Raw genomic sequence first — 20,868 nt, 5'->3', positions numbered from 1 at the left:
CCTTGTCTCAGGGTAGTAAGTTGGTGGTTGAAGATATCCCTCTAATGGTGTGAGGGCTGTGCTTTGGCAAAGTGGGTGAGGTTATATCCTGCCTGGTTGGCCCTGTCTGGGGGATTTATCGGACGGAGCCACATTGTCTCAGCCTCCAGTATTTATGCTGCAATAGTTTGTGTCGGGGGGCTAGGGTCAGTCTGTTATATCTGGAGTCCTGTGTGAATTTAAGTATGCTCCCCTCTAATTCTCTCAGGACCTGAGCCCTAGGACCATGCCTCAGGACTACGTGGCCTGATGACTCCTTGCTGTCCCCAGTCCACCTGCCCGTGCTGCTGCTACAGTTTCAACTGTTCTGCCTGCGGCTATGGAACCCTGACCTGTTCACCGGACGTGCTACCTGTCCCAGACCTGCTGTTTTCAACTCTCTCTCTCTACCGCACCTGCTGTCTCTAACTCTGAATGATCGGCTATGAAAAGCCAACTGACATTTACTCCTGAGGTGCTGACCTGTTGCACCCTCTACGATTATTATTATTTGACCCTGCTGGTCATTTATGAACATTTGAACATCTTGGCCATGTTCTGTTATAATCTCCACAGCCAGAAGAGGACTGGCCTCCCCTCATAGCCTGGTGCCTTTCCAGGGAGTTTTTCCTAGCCACCGTGCTTCAACACCTGCATTGCTTGCTGTTTGGGGTTTTAGGCTGGGTTTCTGTACAGCACTTTGTGACATCGGCTGATGTAAGAAGGGCCATATAAATACATTTGATGTATTTAATTTTCTAAGCCTCATTTTAGATAATCCTTTAATATTTGATCACATTCTAATCAATACGTTAGGGTCAATCAAGTTCCTCAAAAGGGAATGCGCACACCAAAACTGTTTGGCATCTGTTTTTCCCTGCCTCCGAGCTTGTACCTGCACACTGCTTTAGGATAGTTTAGCCCTTGTAAAACACTGTTCAAGTCATTTACAGGCTTTACAGCACAGCTCCTCATTAAATAGAGTTGTCCCTCAGTGCTCTGAGTGAAATATCACAGACCGGCTTTAGTAGCGCTATCACAGACCAGCTTTAGTAGCTCTATCACAGACCGGCTTTAATAGCTCTATCACAGACCAGCTTTAGTAGCGCTATCACAGACCAGCTTTAGTAGCTCTATCACAGACCAGCTTTAGTAGCTCTATCACAGACCAGCTTTAAATGCTCTATCACAGACCAGCTTTAGTAGCTCTCTCACAGACCAGCTTTAGTAGCTCTATCACAGACCAGCTTTAGTAGCTCTCTCACAGACCAGCTTTAGTAGCTCTCTCACAGACCAGCTTTAGTAGCACTATCACAGACCAGCTTTAGTAGCTCTATCACAGACCAGCTTTAGTAGCTCTCTCAAAGACCAGCTTTAGTAGCTCTCTCAAAGACCAGCTTTGGTAGCTCTCTCAGACCAGCTTTAGTAGCTCTATCACAGACCAGCTTTAGTAGCTCTATCACAGACCAGCTTTAGTAGCTCTCTCACAGACCAGCTTTAGTAGCTCTCTCACAGACCAGCTTTAGTAGCTCTCTCACAGACCAGCTTTAGTAGCTCTATCACAGACCGGCTTTAATAGCTCTATCACAGACCAGCTTTAGTAGCTCTATCACAGACCAGCTTTAGTAGCTCTCTCACAGACCAGCTTTAGTAGCTCTCTCACAGACCAGCTTTAGTAGCTCTCTCACAGACCAGCTTTAGTAGCACTATCACAGACCAGCTTTAGTAGCTCTATCACAGACCAGCTTTAGTAGCTCTATCAAAGACCAGCTTTAGTAGCTCTCTCAAAGACCAGCTTGGGTAGCTCTCTCACAGACCAGCTTTAGTAGCTCTATCACAGACCAGCTTTAGTAGCTCTCTCACAGACCAGCTTTAGTAGCTCTATCACAGACCAGCTTTAGTAGCTCTATCACAGACCAGCTTTAGTAGCTCTCTCACAGACCAGCTTTAGTAGCACTATCACAGACCAGCTTTAGTAGCTCTATCACAGACCAGCTTTAGTAGCTCTATCACAGACCAGCTTTAGTAGCTCTCTCAAAGACCAGCTTTGGTAGCTCTCTCACAGACCAGCTTTAGTAGCGCTATCACAGACCAGCTTTAGTAGCTCTATCACAGACCAGCTTTAGTAGCTCTATCACAGACCAGCTTTAGTAGCTCTATCACAGACCAGCTTTAGTACAGACCAGCTTTGGTAGCGCTATCACAGACCAGCTTTAGTATCTCTATCACAGACCAGCTTTAGTACAGACCAGCTTTAGTAGCTCTATCACAGACCAGCTTTGCACTAAACTGCCCTCTGCCATTTCCTCTCTAATTTCTGGGCTCAGCAGCAAACTGCCCAGCTCTGCCACACACACACACACATTTATCTCCAGAGGCAGGCTCTAGGCAGTGTGGTCTCCACAGTCATGGTACATTGATCTTGTGAAAAGCTCCACAGCCAGTGAGCCAAGGGATTATAACATCATCTATCTGGCACGGTACACACTTAAAGCTGCACAACTCGTGTAATACACATTTGGTAAAACAGTTGCGATAGAGTTTTTATGCGCAAATATGACACACCGTACAATGGTTGTGTGAACGTGACTGGTTACAGGATCGGGGGCGTTGAACGCTAGGACCTACTTCAGAAGGCTCGTTTGACTCTAGATCCTACTTCAGAAGGCTCGTGTGACTCTAGGTCCTACTTCAGAAGGCTCGTTTGACTCCAGATCCTACTTCAGAAGGCTCGTGTGACTCCAGGTCCTACTTCAGAAGGCTCGTTTGACTCTAGGTCCTACTTCAGAAGGCTCGTGTGACTCTAGGTCCTACTTCAGAAGGCCCGTTTGACTCTAGGTCCTACTTCAGAAGACTCGTTTGACTCTAGGTCCTACTTCAGAAGGCTCGTTTGACTCTAGGTCCTACTTCAGAAGGCTCGTGTGACTCTATGACCTACTTCAGAAGGCTCGTGTGACTATGACCTACTTCAGAAGGCTCGTGTGACTCTAGGTCCTACTTCAGAAGGCTCGTTTGACTCTAGGTCCTACTTCAGAAGGCTCGTTTGACTCTAGGTCCTACTTCAGAAGGCTCGTTTGACTCTAGGTCCTACTTCAGAAGGCCCGTTTGACTCTAGGTCCTACTTCAGAAGGCCCGTTTGACTCTAGGTCCTACTTCAGAAGGCTCGTTTGACTCTAGGTCCTACTTCAGAAGGCTCGTGTGACTCTATGACCTACTTCAGAAGGCTCGTGTGACTCTAGGTGCTACTTCAGAAGGCTCGTGTGACTCTAGGTCCTACTTCAGAAGGCTCGTTTGACTCTAGGTCCTACTTCAGAAGGCTCGTTTGACTCTAGGTCCTACTTCAGAAGGCTCGTTTGACTCTAGGTCCTACTTCAGAAGGCTCGTTTGACTCTAGGTCCTACTTCAGAAGGCTCGTTTGACTCTAGGTCCTACTTCAGAAGGCTCGTTTGACTCTAGGTCCTACTTCAGAAGGCTCGTTTGACTCTAGGTGCTACTTCAGAAGGCTCGTGTGACTCTAGGTCCTACTTCAGAAGGCTCGTTTGACTCTATGACCTACTTCAGAAGGCTCGTGTGACTCTAGGTCCTACTTCAGAAGGCTCGTGTGACTCTAGGTCCTACTTCAGAAGGCTCGTTTGACTCTAGGTCCTACTTCAGAAGGCTCGTTTGACTCTAGGTCCTACTTCAGAAGGCTCGTTTGACTCTAGATCCTACTTCAGAAGGCTCGTTTGACTCTAGATCCTACTTCAGAAGGCTCGTTTGACTCTAGGTCCTACTTCAGAAGGCTCGTTTGACTCTAGATCGTACTTCAGAAGGCTCGTGTGACTCTAGGTGCTACTTCAGAAGGCTCGTGTGACTCTAGGTGCTACTTCAGAAGGCTCGTTTGACTCTAGGTGCTACTTCAGAAGGCTCGTTTGACTCTAGGTCCTACTTCAGAAGGCTCGTTTGACTCTAGGTCATACTTCAGAAGGCTCGTTTGACTCTAGGTCCTACTTCAGAAGGCTCGTTTGACTCTAGGTCCTACTTCAGAAGGCTCGTTTGACTCTAGGTCCTACTTCAGAAGGCTCGTTTGACTCTAGGTCTTACTTCAGAAGGCTCGTTTGACTCTAGGTCCTACTTCAGAAGGCTCGTTTGACTCTAGGTCCTACTTCAGAAGGCTCGTTTGACTCTAGGTCCTACTTCAGAAGGCCCGTTTGACTCTAGGTCCTACTTCAGAAGGCCCGTTTGACTCTAGGTCCTACTTCAGAAGGCTCGTTTGACTCTAGGTCCTACCTCAGAAGGCTCGTTTGACTCTAGGTCCTACTTCAGAAGGCTCGTGTGACTCTAGGTCCTACTTCAGAAGGCTCGTGTGACTCTAGGTGCTACTTCAGAAGGCTCGTTTGACTCTAGGTTCTACTTCAGAAGGCTCGTTTGACTCTAGATCCTACTTCAGAAGGCTCGTTTGACTCTAGGTTCTACTTCAGAAGGCTCGTTTGACTCTAGGTCCTCAAATCAAATTTTATTGGTCACATACACATGGTTAGCAGATGTTAATGCGAGTGTAGTGAAATGTTTGTGCTTCTAGTTCCGACCGTGCAGTAACATCTGACAATTTCACAACGACTACCTTATACACACAAATGTAAAAGGGATGAATAGAATATGTACATATAAATATATGGATGCGTCGCAGAAGTTATAGCAATGATCCAGCCCGGGTCGCACATTCGATATGCTGATAAAATTTAGGGAGCCTTGTTTTCAGATTAGCCTTGTTAAAATCCCCAGCTACAATAACTGCAGCCTCAGGATGTATGGTTTCCAGTTTACATAGAGTCCAATGAAGTTCTTTCAGGGCCGTCGATGTGTCTGATTGGGGGGGGAATATACACAGCTGTGATTAATCGAAGATAATTCTCTTGGTGGATAATGCGGTCATTTGATTGTAAGGAATTCTAGGTCAGGTGAACAAAAGGACTTCCTGTATGTTGTTGTGATCACACCACCGCCCTTCTTCTTACCAGAGAGATGTGTGTGTCTGTCGGCGCGATGCGTGAAGAAACCAGGTGGCTGTACCGAGTCCGATAGCGTGTCTCGAGTGAGCCTTGTTTCCGTGAAACAATCTCTGATGTCTCTCTGGAAGGCAACCCTTGCTCGAATTTTGACTACCTTGTTGTCAAGAGACTGGACATTGGCGAGTAGTATACTCGTGAGCGATGTGCCCGTCTACGGAGCCTGACCAGAAGTCCGCACTGTCTGCCCCTTCTGCGGCGCCGTTGTTTTGGGTCGTCTACTGGGATCCGATCCATTGTCCTGGGTGGTGGTCCGAACAGAGGATCCGCTTCGGGAAAGTCGTATTCCTGGTCGTAATGTTGGTAAATTGACATTGCTCGTATATCCAATAGTTCCTCCCGGCTGTATGTAATAAGACTTAAGATTTCCTGGGGTAACAATGTAAGAAATAATACATAAAAAAACTAAATATTGCATAGTTTCCTAAGAACGCGAAGCGGCCATCTGTTGGCGCCATAGAAAGGCCTTCTTGAACATGTGAACTTTAATGTACCTTAATTACAAACTGGTATGGGATCCGTAAATATGAATTTCAAAATGTTAAATTCTGAGTTTAGCCAAGGTGAAAGCACTGAGCCATATGGAGAAAGAATGGATCCTTCCTGGCTAGCCATAATTGGCTGAGATAATGGAGGGGGTTGACCATGTGTTTAACATGCAAATTCTTAAAGAGATGGGTGGGGCTACGGCTTAAGAGGGTGTGAACAATGCCAAATAGGCATAAGAGAATAAGAGCTCTCAACTCGCTCTCACAGTTTCACATCAGAATTAGACGTTCATACATCAAATTTCAAAGGGTTTAAGATTACGCATTAACTCCGAATGTTTAAGGTTTGGGATATTCTTAAAATAATTTAAAAAAAACAGCTTTATATTGCTTGATTTGAACCTTTGGAAACAGAGGTAGACGCTTACGCCTGCCTATCTGTCATCCTTCTCCACCATGCCCTAGCAAAACCAAAGCCTAATTGAAGGTTACAGCGCTCACTGTTGCCCCAAGTGGCTTGTTTCCATATAATTTCCTGGCGTCCTCAGACATGGAGACGTCGACAACTGACTTATCACAGGTGACCTGGCTGGAAAATCTCATAAAAGGGAATTTTCTCCAACTTGTTTTATCAACTTTTCCTATAGTTTACACCAACTACAGTGTGTGATATACCATTTTGAAGCGTTGAGTGTGTACTTTAAAATTGTATTTCTGTATTGCAAAAACGAGCAGTTTTATCAGAGGCCATTGTGTCAAACAACTAGTGTGTGTACTGGGAGGGCCTCTGATTAACACTGTGCTGTGTAGTGAACTTCTACAAGACGACATGCACTGCTGAGAGCTAAAGATCAGAACACCAATGAGGCTATTGGGTTAATCACAAGACTGAAGGCTATACAGAATATCAACAGTGGTTTTATTTTTGATCACTAATCCAAATATTCATCTGATGAAATGACCAGTTTTGAGGTGTCTACAGTATATTATTGAGCCACCCAAACTGAACTAAAGTGGCAAAACAGTATTAGATTAGTTAATTTCCTCAACCTTATGAAATAGTGCAGACAACTCTAGGAAAAAACAATGGGAAATCTGTCCTCAGTTCCAAATGGCAACATTTGTGGTTGAGGAGAGTCCATTACAGTTGAATCTTCAGAGAGATATCATTTACACAAAAATTAGGAGCGACATATTGTCCTCTTCCCTCTCCAAGGTGAAAGAGGCGGGGTCTGGGAGCATCTAAACATCTTGTTTGGCTATCATCTCTCCGGGGTGGTACTTGTCAAACACACGCACTCGCTCACAAACGACCCGAGGGCCTTGAGCACCACGTTTACCCACTGTCGCCTGTGAGTTTATCGTTCGGCGGCCACCGCGGAGCTGGTCTCTTACCGGGATGGAGAGGAGATTAATGCTACGGTGGAGGTGAGCAAACACAAAGGACCATCCATCTGCCTCAGGACAGAGTGGACAGCCCTGCTGTGCAGCGGGTGAGAATGTTGGCATAGCTATTTATCATGGGGTGACAATTACACACACACACACACACACAGAGAGAGAGAGAGAGACACAAGGTCAGAGTGCTCCCCGTCTCCCCTGAGGAATCATTCCACCTGCACTCCTCATGTTGCCCCCAACACACCCCAGACCCAGCAGAGCTAGGGACTAGCCATGCCAGCACTCTGGAAACACCAAGGACAAGCCCCACCTTTGATGGCGGTGGCATGGGGCAGCATGGAGACCTGAGGAGGAGAAGATGAGGGAAGCGGGGCCCTACTCTGGGTCATGTTAAGTAGAGCTCACTGTCGCAAAACGTTTTGCCACGGGAAAAAGTAAACCGCATGTTAGGCCGTGTCTAGACAGTTAATACAGCTTTAGTATTCTGATCATGGGAGTTCCAAGCACATACATTTAAACGTAGGTTTAGAAGCGTCTACCGTGTCCAGTGTGTCCGGACTCCCTTTATTCAAATGCCAGTATACTTTCTACAAACGGTGCAATAGGCTAAATATGCTAACAACTGATGGCAGAAGCTAACTTTTACTGTAGCTAAGTAGCCAGTTAACATCTGTAGCTAGCCAGCAAGTAACGCTAAAGGCATTGCAAACGGTTTAGCATAACTCTAGCCAGATAGTTTTTTTTATTCTAAATATGAATTAGCTGGCAAGCGTACGAGTCCAGCAAACATATTCCTCACACGCTAGGAATTTATTTCCTCCAACGCCATAATGAAAAAGTGCTCTCTCTGTCCCAAAACACACGTTTTCTTGGAGACTTGTCGGAGTGCTGACGATATCGCCCACTGTATGCGCTTTCTGTAGCCGGATTGTGTCCAGTCAGGAGAAATCGGCACACAATGAATCGCTCACCATCTCCTGAAGTGGTTAGCCAGATCTGAACACAATGCGTCTGTCTATACTCGTATCTACAGGTGTATATACAGATACTGTGAGTGAATGCAATAACTGTGATTACAGTATTTTACAGTTGTCAATGTTTTAGCCATATTTTCCTCATTTTATGCACTCGTTTTTATGCTAGCTAAGAAACTACGGTTAGACACATTTGGCCTGTCAGGTGACTAGCTAGCTCGGTAAATTGTAGCCATTTGTATGTATTTTTTGAGCCACTGTATTGTTATAGCAGATGATAAATGTTTGTTATTGCTAAATACATTATATGTGATTTATTATAGGCAAGTCTACCCTGTTTTCATGATTTCTGGTAGATCATCAAAATAAATGGAATCACATCACGTTTTTGGACTCATTTAGCAGGTTTTTTTTTTAACCTAATTAAGTAATTCAATGAATGTTATTAAAAGTTCCGTTTATTTAGTTAAAACATTCTGTTGGTTAAAAATGATGCGGTTGCTGCTTTCTGTTGACAATAATTTTTGATAAATAGTTCAATGTCAAAGTGTCCTAATCAATAAACAGTTTGTGATATATTTTAAACATAAACTGCACTACCTACACAAACATCTGCCACAATAGTAATCGTATACACTATATACACCTTGTAAACTGCATACCCTGTTGTTCTGACAAGTGGCAATTAATTTACAAGTTGAAACTCAAAACCCGGAAATATTGTTTACAGGACAGACAACCTGCTGTTATCAAACAGTTACATTTCGGAGTGATGATGCATTTTGATTCGTGGGTCACCCGAAACGGAAACGGAAATGCAACACTTATTTGTTAGTCACTCATATTGATATCACGTTGAAATTATAGAACGGTTAGGAGGGAGTCGGGATGCATGTCCTGTTCAAACTAAACTTACAACAAACAAACCAAAAACACTGTATCTGTGAAAAATATGTATATATTTGATTATTAAACTAGGCAAGTCAGTTTTAAGAACAAATTATTATCTACAATGACGGCCTACCAGGGAACAGTGGGTTAACTGCCTTGTTCAGGGGCAGAACAACAGATTTCTTTACCTTTGATCCAGCAACCTTTCAGTTACTTGCCCAACACTCTAACCACCAGGCTACCTGCCACCCTATTGTAAGTGAGGACTTGGTGGACTGTTTATTCTTTAGGTTTTACTTCGTGTGTTTGTTCCCGTATGATGGTACGGGCACAGATGACAGACATTTCCAGTTGAGGTGGTTTAATAAATAAGGACTTGGTGAACTGTTTATTCTTTAGGTTTTACTTCGTGTGTTTGTTCCCGTATGATGGTACGGGCACAGATGACAGACATTTCCAGTTGAGGTGGTTTAATAAATAACGCCGAATATGCACAGGCACGAAATAGCACCGCACGGTGTATGTAGTGTGGATGGGGCTAGTGGCACTTAGTGGTCTGGCAACTTGCTTCAACCAAAGTGTGTTTGCGCGCAAGTAAAGAGAGAAATAAAAGGTACAATAGGGAATGCAATCTTCACATCTCTTATAAAAAATATACTTTGACTATATATACTACCTCATGAAGCAGGTTAAGAGTGTGCAAAGCTGTCATCAAGGCAAAGAGTGGCTACTTTGAAGAATCTCAAATATAAAATATATTTTGTTATGTTTAACACTTTTTTTGGGGTTACTGCATGATTCCATGTGTTATTTCATAGTTTTGATGTCTTCACTATTATGCTACAATGTAGAAAATAGTTTAAAAAAATAAAGAAAAATCCTTGAATGAGTAGGTCTTCTAAAACTTTTGACCTGTAGTATATACACAAGTTTGTGGACACCCCTTCAAATTAGTGGATTTGACTATTTCAGCCACACCTGTTGCTGACAGGTGTATAAAATTGATCACACAGCCATGCAATCTCCATAAACAAACATTGGCAGTAGAATGGTCATACTGAAGAGCTCAGTGACTTTCAACGTGGCACCGTCATAGAATGCCATCTTTCCAACAAGTCACTTTGTCAAATGTCTGCCCTGCTAGAGCTGCCCCGGGCAACTGTAAGTGCTGTTATTGTGAAGTGGAAACATCTAGGCCACACAAGCTCACAGAATGAGACCAGCAACTGCTAAAGCGTGTAAAGCTTTTCGCCATTGGACTCTGGAGCAGTGGAAACGCGTTCTCTGGAGTGATGAATCACCCTTCACCATCTGACAGTCCGACGAACGAATCTCTGTTTGCCAGGAAAAACCTACCTGCCCGAATGCATAGTGCCAACTGTAAAGTTTGGTGGAGGAGGAATAATGGTCTGGAGCTGTTTTTCATGGTTCGGGCCCCTTAGTTCAAGTGAAAGGAAATCTTAACGCTACAGCATACAATGACGTTCTAGATTATTCTATGCTTGCAACAGTTTTGGGAAGGCCCTTTCCTGTTTCAGCATGACAATGCCCCTGTGCACAACATGGGAGTGATTCAAGTTCATTTGCAGTATGACCAATAGAAAAATCTGATCAGATTTTGGAACCAATCCTTTTGGACTCCTATAGGATAAAATGTGGTAGGATTTGTTTTATTGGTATACTATAGGATAGATCTGATGGACATAAGGTGTAAAGCCTCGATCACACCTACAGTGTCGTGCGTGTAAGGTTACGCAGCATCATCTGGATATGTCTGCAACAAAAGTTCAACGTTCACCTTCTGCTACCATTTCTGTCAAGCCGTCTACAGCGTACAATTAGATGCTTAAGTTCGATAAATCCAACGTACGCACGACAACCGAACGCACTGCAACTGTCTTTACAACGCAAATGCAGCATTCCATTGGAAGTTAATGTACTTCTGGTGTACCAAAATGCAATGACGCTATCGCGTTGTGATCGAGGTGTAAATTCCCCCAAAATCTTTATGGGCCCCTTTGAGAGATAAAGCTACAGCTTCAAGGTAGCGAGCAGAGTTACACACACGCTGAACAATAAATCATAATAATATAATAGTTCAAAAGTTGACATGCTTTGCAAGAACGATTTCGCTAATAATCCTGTTTACATTGGACACATCTGAAATCAGGCTAGCTGATCAAGCACTCTGATAAATGCAGAAAATCGGCGTTCAAACTAAACGTTCTACCACAGCGACCATGTTATTTTTGTAAAGACTATTTGATTCTGAGTTCGGACATATGAAGTTTGTATTTGAAGACGAGTTCTGCATACTTGCAGTTTTTCGAACTGACTTCACTCGCTCCTAAGAAAGAGGCTTGCGTTACCAATGCTGAAACTCCGATTAAACTGTTTACATGTCCTAACGCTGATTAAGATAAGCAGAGCAAGTTGTTTACATGACTAATGGCATACTCGAACCTACTGCCATAATCAGTTTAATATTCAGTTATTAGCATGTAAACGCAGTGTTCTGAGACTAATGGTGCTCCCACATAGACAGATGACGGCTGTCTGAACTGCTGAGGAGAAGAAGCAATTTGCTGCCTGTGATTTATATTGCTGCAACAACAGTTACTGGTCTCCCCCTACAACTCAGTTACTGGTCTCCCCACTACAACTCAGTTACTGGTCTCCCCCTACAACTCAGTTACTGGTCTCCCCCTACAACTCAGTTACTGGTCTCCCCACTACAACTCAGTTACTGGTCTCCCCACTACAACTCAGTTACTGGTCTCCCCCTACAACTCAGTTACTGGTCTCCCCACTACAACTCAGTTACTGGTCTCCCCCCTACAACTCAGTTACTGGTCTCCCCCTACAACTCAGTTACTGGTCTCCCCACTACAACTCAGTTACTGGTCTCCCCCTACAACTCAGTTACTGGTCTCCCCACTACAACTCAGTTACTGGTCTCCCACTACAACTCAGTTACTGGTCTCCCACTACAACTCAGTTACTGGTCTCCCCCTACAACTCAGTTACTGGTCTCCCCACTACAACTCAGTTACTGGTCTCCCCACTACAACTCAGTTACTGGTCTCCCCCTACAACTCAGTTACTGGTCTCCCCACTACAACTCAGTTACTGGTCTCCCCACTACAACTCAGTTACTGGTCTCCCCACTACAACTCAGTTACTGGTCTCCCCCCTACAACTCAGTTACTGGTCTCCCCACTACACCTCAGTTACTGGTCTCCCACTACAACTCAGTTACTGGTCTCCCCACTACAACTCAGTTACTGGTCTCCCCCCATTACAACTCAGTTACTGGTCTCCCCACTACAACTCAGTTACTGGTCTCCCCCTACAACTCAGTTACTGGTCTCCCCCCTACAACTCAGTTACTGGTCTCCCCACTACACCTCAGTTACTGGTCTCCCACTACAACTCAGTTACTGGTCTCCCCACTACAACTCAGTTACTGGTCTCCCCCTACAACTCAGTTACTGGTCTCCCCACTACAACTCAGTTACTGGTCTCCCCACTACAACTCAGTTACTGGTCTCCCCACTACAACTCAGTTACTGGTCTCCCCACTACAACTCAGTTACTGGTCTCCCCACTACAACTCAGTTACTGGTCTCCCCCTACAACTCAGTTACTGGTCTCCCCACTACAACTCAGTTACTGGTCTCCCCACTACAACTCAGTTACTGGTCTCCCCCTACAACTCAGTTACTGGTCTCCCCACTACAACTCAGTTACTGGTCTCCCACTACAACTCAGTTACTGGTCTCCCCACTACAACTCAGTTACTGGTCTCCCCCCTACAACTCAGTTACTGGTCTCCCCCCTACAACTCAGTTACTGGTCTCCCCACTACAACTCAGTTACTGGTCTCCCCACTACAACTCAGTTACTGGTCTCCCCACTACAACTCAGTTACTGGTCTCCCCACTACAACTCAGTTACTGGTCTCCCCACTACAACTCAGTTACTGGTCTCCCCACTACAACTCAGTTACTGGTCTCCCCACTACAACTCAGTTACTGGTCTCCCCACTACAACTCAGTTACTGGTCTCCCCACTACAACTCAGTTACTGGTCTCCCCACTACAACTCAGTTACTGGTCTCCCCACTACAACTCAGTTACTGGTCTCCCCACTACAACTCAGTTACTGGTCTCCCCACTACAACTCAGTTACTGGTCTCCCCCCTACAACTCAGTTACTGGTCTCCCCACTACAACTCAGTTACTGGTCTCCCCCCACTACAACAACAGTTACTGGTCTCCCCCCTACAACTCAGTTACTGGTCTCCCCACTACAACTCAGTTACTGGTCTCCCCCCTACAACTCAGTTACTGGTCTCCCACTACAACTCAGTTACTGGTCTCCCACTACAACTCAGTTACTGGTCTCCCCCCTACAACTCAGTTACTGGTCTCCCCACTACACCTCAGTTACTGGTCTCCCCCTACAACTCAGTTACTGGTCTCCCCACTACAACTCAGTTACTGGTCTCCCCACTACACCTCAGTTACTGGTCTCCCCACTACACCTCAGTTACTGGTCTCCCCCTACAACTCAGTTACTGGTCTCCCCCTACAACTCAGTTACTGGTCTCCCCACTACAACTCAGTTACTGGTCTCCCCACTACACCTCAGTTACTGGTCTCCCCCTACAACTCAGTTACTGGTCTCCCCACTACAACTCAGTTACTGGTCTCCCCACTACAACTCAGTTACTGGTCTCCCCCTACAACTCAGTTACTGGTCTCCCCCTACAACTCAGTTACTGGTCTCCCCCTACAACTCAGTTACTGGTCTCCCCCCTACAACTCAGTTACTGGTCTCCCCCCTACAACTCAGTTACTGGTCTCCCCCCTACAACTCAGTTACTGGTCTTCCCCCTACAACTCAGTTACTGGTCTCCCCCCTACAACTCAGTTACTGGTCTCCCCCCTACAACTCAGTTACTGGTCTCCCCCCTACAACTCAGTTACTGGTCTCCCCCCTACAACTCAGTTACTGGTCTCCCCCCTACAACTCAGTTACTGGTCTCCCCCCTACAACTCAGTTACTGGTCTCCCCCTACAACTCAGTTACTGGTCTCCCCACTACAACTCAGTTACTGGTCTCCCGACTACAACTCAGTTACTGGTCTCCCCCCATTACAACTCAGTTACTGGTCTCCCCCTACAACTCAGTTACTGGTCTCCCCACTACAACTCAGTTACTGGTCTCCCCCTACAACTCAGTTACTGGTCTCCCCACTACAACTCAGTTACTGGTCTCCCCCTACAACTCAGTTACTGGTCTCCCCCTACAACTCAGTTACTGGTCTCCCCCTACAACTCAGTTACTGGTCTCCCCACTACAACTCAGTTACTGGTCTCCCCACTACAACTCAGTTACTGGTCTCTCCCCTACAACTCAGTTACTGGTCTCCCCACTACAACTGAGTTACTGGTCTCCCCCTACAACTCAGTTACTGGTCTCCCCCTACAACTCAGTTACTGGTCTCCCCACTACAACTCAGTTACTGGTCTCCCCACTACAACTCAGTTACTGGTCTCCCCCTACAACTCAGTTACTGGTCTCCCCCTACAACTCAGTTACTGGTCTCCCCACTACAACTCAGTTACTGGTCTCCCCCTACAACTCAGTTACTGGTCTCCCCACTACAACTCAGTTACTGGTCTCCCCCTACAACTCAGTTACTGGTCTCCCCCTACAACTCAGTTACTGGTCTCCCCCTACAACTCAGTTACTGGTCTCCCCACTACAACTCAGTTACTGGTCTCCCCACTACAACTCAGTTACTGGTCTCTCCCCTACAACTCAGTTACTGGTCTCCCCACTACAACTGAGTTACTGGTCTCCCCCTACAACTCAGTTACTGGTCTCCCCCTACAACTCAGTTACTGGTCTCCCCACTACAACTCAGTTACTGGTCTCCCCACTACAACTCAGTTACTGGTCTCCCCCTACAACTCAGTTACTGGTCTCCCCCTATAACTCAGTTACTGGTCTCCCCCCTACAACTCAGTTACTGGTCTCCCCCCTACAACTCAGTTACTGGTCTCCCCCCTACAACTCAGTTACTGGTCTCCCCCCTACAACTCAGTTACTGGTCTCCCCACTACAACTCAGTTACTGGTCTCCCCACTACAACTCAGTTACTGGTCTCCCCACTACAACTCAGTTACTGGTCTCCCCCTACAACTCAGTTACTGGTCTCCCCCTACAACTCAGTTACTGGTCTCCCCCTACAACTCAGTTACTGGTCTCCCCCTACAACTCAGTTACTGGTCTCCCCCCTACAACTCAGTTACTGGTCTCCCCCCTACAACTCAGTTACTGGTCTCCCCACTACAACTCAGTTACTGGTCTCTCAGTTACTGGTCTCCCCACTACAACTCAGTTACTGGTCTCCCCACTACAACTCAGTTACTGGTCTCCCCACTACAACTCAGTTACTGGTCTCCCCACTACAACTCAGTTACTGGTCTCCCCACTACAACTCAGTTACTGGTCTCTCAGTTACTGGTCTCCCCACTACAACTCAGTTACTGGTCTCCCCACTACAACTCAGTTACTGGTCTCTCAGTTACTGGTCTCCCCACTACAACTCAGTTACTGGTCTCCCCACTACAACTCAGTTACTGGTCTCTCAGTTACTGGTCTCCCCACTACAACTCAGTTACTGGTCTCTCAGTTACTGGTCTCCCCACTACAACTCAGTTACTGGTCTCCCCACTACAACTCAGTTACTGGTCTCCCCACTACAACTCAGTTACTGGTGTCTCAGTTACTGGTCTCCCCACTACAACTCAGTTACTGGTCTCCCCCCTACAACTCAGTTACTGGTCTCCCCCCATTACAACTCAGTTACTGGTCTCCCCCCATTACAACTCAGTTACTGGTCTCCCCACTACAACTCAGTTACTGGTCTCCCCCCATTACAACTCAGTTACTGGTCTCCCCACTACAACTCAGTTACTGGTCTCCCCACTACAACTCAGTTACTGGTCTCCCCACTACAACTCAGTTACTGGTCTCCCCCCTACAACTCAGTTACTGGTCTCCCCCCTACAACTCAGTTACTGGTCTCCCCACTACAACTCAGTTACTGGTCTCCCCACTACAACTCAGTTACTGGTCTCCCCCCTACAACTCAGTTACTGGTCTCCCCCCTACAACTCAGTTACTGGTCTCCCCCCTACAACTCAGTTACTGGTCTCCCCCCTACAACTCAGTTACTGGTCTCCCCACTACAACTCAGTTACTGGTCTACCCACTACAACTCAGTTACTGGTCTCCCCCCTACAACTCAGTTACTGGTCTCCCCACTACACCTCAGTTACTGGTCTCCCCACTACACCTCAGTTACTGGTCTCCCCACTACACCTCAGTTACTGGTCGCTCAATTCTAAATGTCTGCCTGTGACATTACGCAGATCGTCTGTGCTGCATATACAGTAGTGGACGGTAATGTGGTCATGCAGAGAGACAGTAAATACACTGTACTGTACAAACCCACTGCAGACTATGTAAAGTCTCCAAGTACTTCTTTTTGTACAGTGAAATTTGAGATGTAATGGCACTTGTCTGTGAGATTACACCTACTGGACACGTATGCAGTTAGACAGTAAAAGGGGGCACTAAAAAGTATTGAAAGGAGACAATCCAAAGACATAGTTCTTTAAGTGAGTTCCTTGTTCACCAGTCCAGCTCCATGTTTTTCATTATAGAGGGTCTATGATGTGAGGCTAGCAGAACTAATTATACCCTGGTATTGTATCTTCATCTGGGCTAGGGGCCAAATGGCTCCTTATTCACTACTTCTTACCAGGGCCCATAGGGCTCACCAGATACCATTTGGAACACATCACCACATCTGGGCTAGGAGCCAGAACGGCCAGGGTTATAAATCAAGGAAACAAAATCTACTGAACACAATGAAGACCTCGGGATTTAGGAGAGGCAGAGAGCTCAAGTGAAATAGAGAGAGAGGGAGGGAGAGGGAGGGGCATCGGGCAAGCTAAGTTTGTGGCAGGCAGCACCCCAGAGTGTTCAGCTTGTGTGTGTGTGGCCTCCAGTGTGTGTTTAGAGCGGCTGAGGAATGTTTGGTCCGGGCCAGCGGGTCTGTTGGTTGGTGCAGACAGGGACTCTAGATCAGCTATGAGAGGAATTCAGAGTACGAGATCATTAGAACCTAGAGAGATACAACACAGTGGGGAGATGCAACAGCTGCCTTCTAACAGCACAGACACACACAGAGGCAGAGACACACAGAGGCATAGACCCAGAGACACACAGAGGCAGAGACCAAGAGACACACAGAGGGAGAGACCCAGAGACACACAGAGGCAGAGACCCAGAGACACACAGAGGCAGAGACACACAGAGGCAGAGACCAAGAGACAAACATACAGAGGCAGAGACACACAGAGGCATAGACCAAGAGACACACAGAGGGAGAGACCCAGAGACACACAGAGGCAGAGGCACACAGAGGGAGAGACCCAGAGACACAGACCCAGAGACAAAAACACAGGCAGAGACCCAGAGACACACAGAGGGAGAGACCCAGAGACACACAGGCAGGCAGACACACAGAGGGAGAGACCCAGAGACACAGAGGCAGAGACCCAGAGACACAGAGGCAGAGACCCAGAGACACATAGAGGGAGAGACCCAGAGACACACAGAGGCAGAGACTAAGAGACACACAGAGGCAGAGACCCAGAGACACACAGAGGGAGAGACCCAGAGACACACAGAGGCAGAGACACACAGAGGCAGAGACCAAGATACACACAAAGGCAGACACACACAGAGGCAGAGACCCAGAGACACACAGAGGGAGAGACCCAGACACACACAGAGGCAGAGACCAAGAGACACACAGAGGCAGAGACCAAGAGACAAACACACAGAGGCAGAGACCCAGAGACACACAGGCAGGCAGACACACAGAGACACACAGAGGGAGAGTGTTACGTTCCCCAGTTTCTGTGTTCTGTTTTGTATTTTAGTGTGTGTGTTTCAGGAGATGGCTTCCTGAAGTACTCCCCAACCAGCTGATTGGTCAACACCAGGCTAATTGGTGATTGGAGCTGACCCCGCCCCCTCGTCAAGAAGCAGCTGACACTAATCACCATTGCCACCTGAAGATAAAAGCCAGTGTTCTGCCCCAGGAGAGGGGAGAGAGGGAGAGAGAGGAGATGAGATAAGGAGTAGAGATAAGGAGTAGAGATAAGGAGTAGAGATTTGGAGATTGAGAGAGAGAGAGAAATTAGATTGTGATATAGTGTTGGTATAGTATCAGAAAGTTTGGTATGTACTGTTGTTGGTAGCAGTTTTTCTATGTCCTGTGTTTGTGAGTGTTTGTGAAATCGTTAAAAATTACTCTGTTTCATTTGTTCCCAGGGGGGAAGGAGAAGGCACTTTGGGAGTGCTTAGGCAAGAGGCCCGCGGGCATACATATACCCGTAGTATATTTACTGTCTAGGCACACTAGGTAAGACCTGGGCGGACCACCCCCTGTATTTTGGTTAGGGCACCAGACGGTGCTAAGTTAGGTAAGTTAAGTGGGTAGGCAGGTTAGATAGGAGAGGGGGAACTTTGATATTTACTTTCTTTGCTTTGGTTCCGTCCAGCCCCTTTTCCCCATATTACCGTGTAAGAAAATAAATCCAAGTAAACGGTAAAATCTGCTGTTGTGTCATCCTTGCTCGCACCTACAGTCCATACCTCTTGCACTTCAGAGAGTTGAGTTGTAGCAGGGAGTTGCGTTCCCTCTTCTCAGAGGCGTGCGTAACAGAGAGACCCAGAGACACACAGAGGCAGAGACCAAGAGACAAACACACAGAGGCAGAGACCCAGAGACACACAGAGGCAGAGACCCAGAGACACACAGAGGCAGAGACACAGACCCAGAGACAAAAACACAGGCAGAGACACACAGAGGGAGAGACCCAGAGACACACAGGCAGGCAGACACACAGAGGGAGAGACCCAGAGACACAGAGGCAGAGACCCAGAGACACAGAGGCAGAGACCCAGAGACACACAGAGGGAGAGACCCAGAGACACACACACAGGGAGAGACCCAGAGACACACAGAGGGAGAGACCCAGAGACACACAGAGGGAGAGACCCAGAGACACACAGAGGGAGAGACCCAGAGACACACACACAGGGAGAGACCCAGAGACAAACACAGAGGCAGAGACCCAGAGACAAAAACACAGGGAGAGACCCAGAGACACACAGAGAGTGAGAGAGAAATAAAGAAAGGACACAGAGAGACACCCCCAGGAGGAAGCAGCAGGGTCTACAGTTGACAGAGGGAAACGAACAGAGCCATACAAAACCCCATTAGTATGTTGATTGGAGGGATCCACTCAACATGTCTGTTACCATGAGCAACTCTGAGCCCAAGGACCACACGCAGCCAGAGATGTTATGATGAAATCACCTGAAGTGTCCCTCTGCTCTGGGATAAACAGAAGTGTCCCTCTGCTCTGGGATAAATAGATGATCAGCAGGACATACATTATGACAGACTGTCTGAGCAGTGGTCACCATGGAGATCAAAGGGTCAGGAAGGTCGACAGCGATCGTACTTTTTGGAGTAATGTCCTCTGGTCTGATGAAACAAAAATATAACTGTTTGGCCATAATGACCATCGTTATGTTTGGAGGATAACGGGGGTGGCAGCATCATGTTGTGGGGTTGCTTTGCTGCAGGAGGGACTGGTGCACTTCACAACATAGATGGCATCATGAGGGAGGAAAATTATGTGGATATATTGAAGCAACATCTCAAGACATCAGTTAGGAAGTTAAAGCTTGGTCGCAAATGGGTCTTCCAAATGGACAATGACCCCACGCATACTTCCAAAGTTGTGGCAAAATGGCTTAAGGACAACAAAGTCAAGGTATTGGAGTGACCATCACAAAGCCCTGACCTCAATCCTTTAGAACATTTGTAGGCAGAACTGAAAAAGCGTGTGCGAGCAAGGAGGCCTACAAACCTGACTCAGTTACACCAGCTCTGTCAGGAGGAATGGGCCAAAATTCACCCAACTTATTGTGGGAAGCTTGTAGAAGGCTACCCGAAACATTTGACCCAAGTTAAACAATTTAAAGGCAATGCTACCAAATAATAATTGAGTGTATGTAAACTTCTGACCCACTGGGAATGTGATGAAAGAAATAAAAGCTGAAATAAATAATTCTCTCCACTATTATTCTGACATTTCACATTCTTAAAATAAAGTGGTGATCCTAACTGACCTACGAAAGGGAATTTTTACTAGGATTTAAATGTCAGGAATTGTGAAAAACTGAGTTTAAATGTATTTGGCTAAGGTGTATGTAAACTTCCGACCTCAACTGTAGCTACTAGCCTCTACGCTGCCACACACTCAGCAGACTGCTGGGGCGTGAGGAAAGAGGGAGACAGGGGTATGAGGTAGAATAGAAAAAGACTGGAGACGAGGCTCTGTACCCTCAAGATCTCGTTTAGACCACAGACAACAGCCGTTCACTTTGCTATTCATAGCAAGAATGTTTTCAGACCATATTTCAGTGTGTGTGTGTCTCCGTGCTTGAGTGGTACACCACCAGCTTACGAGGATGTGTTTTGGGATGACATCGAGTCAGTCGTTCCATCGTTGAGGAGTGGGGATCAATAATTAATTCAAGCAGCCAGTGTAGCTGCCGCTTTAAGCTCTCTCTCTGTTGTTTCCTAGTGGGGAGGTGAGCGTCAAAGCTAAATATCAACAGACATCACCTCTTGACAAAACAGGCACCAGCAGCTGTCACATGATCACGACTGACAACCTGGGGAGTCGAGGGGAATTCTGAGGAACCAGTTTTCACGGAGGACAGGGCCTCATTACTAGCCTTGGTGAATCCAGACTGAACATTACTCTGGAGATAATGTAGCCTGGTGAATTCCCCAAAATTGGTAGCGTTCAATCTGGATTCACCGGGCTACATTATCTCTGGAGTAACGTTCAGTCTGGATTCACCGGGCTACATTAT

This window comes from Salvelinus fontinalis, chromosome 8 (genome assembly GCF_029448725.1).
Source record: "Salvelinus fontinalis isolate EN_2023a chromosome 8, ASM2944872v1, whole genome shotgun sequence".
In the NCBI taxonomy this organism is placed as follows: Eukaryota; Metazoa; Chordata; class Actinopteri; order Salmoniformes; family Salmonidae; genus Salvelinus; species Salvelinus fontinalis.
Note: the sequence above shows the minus strand (reverse complement) of the source record.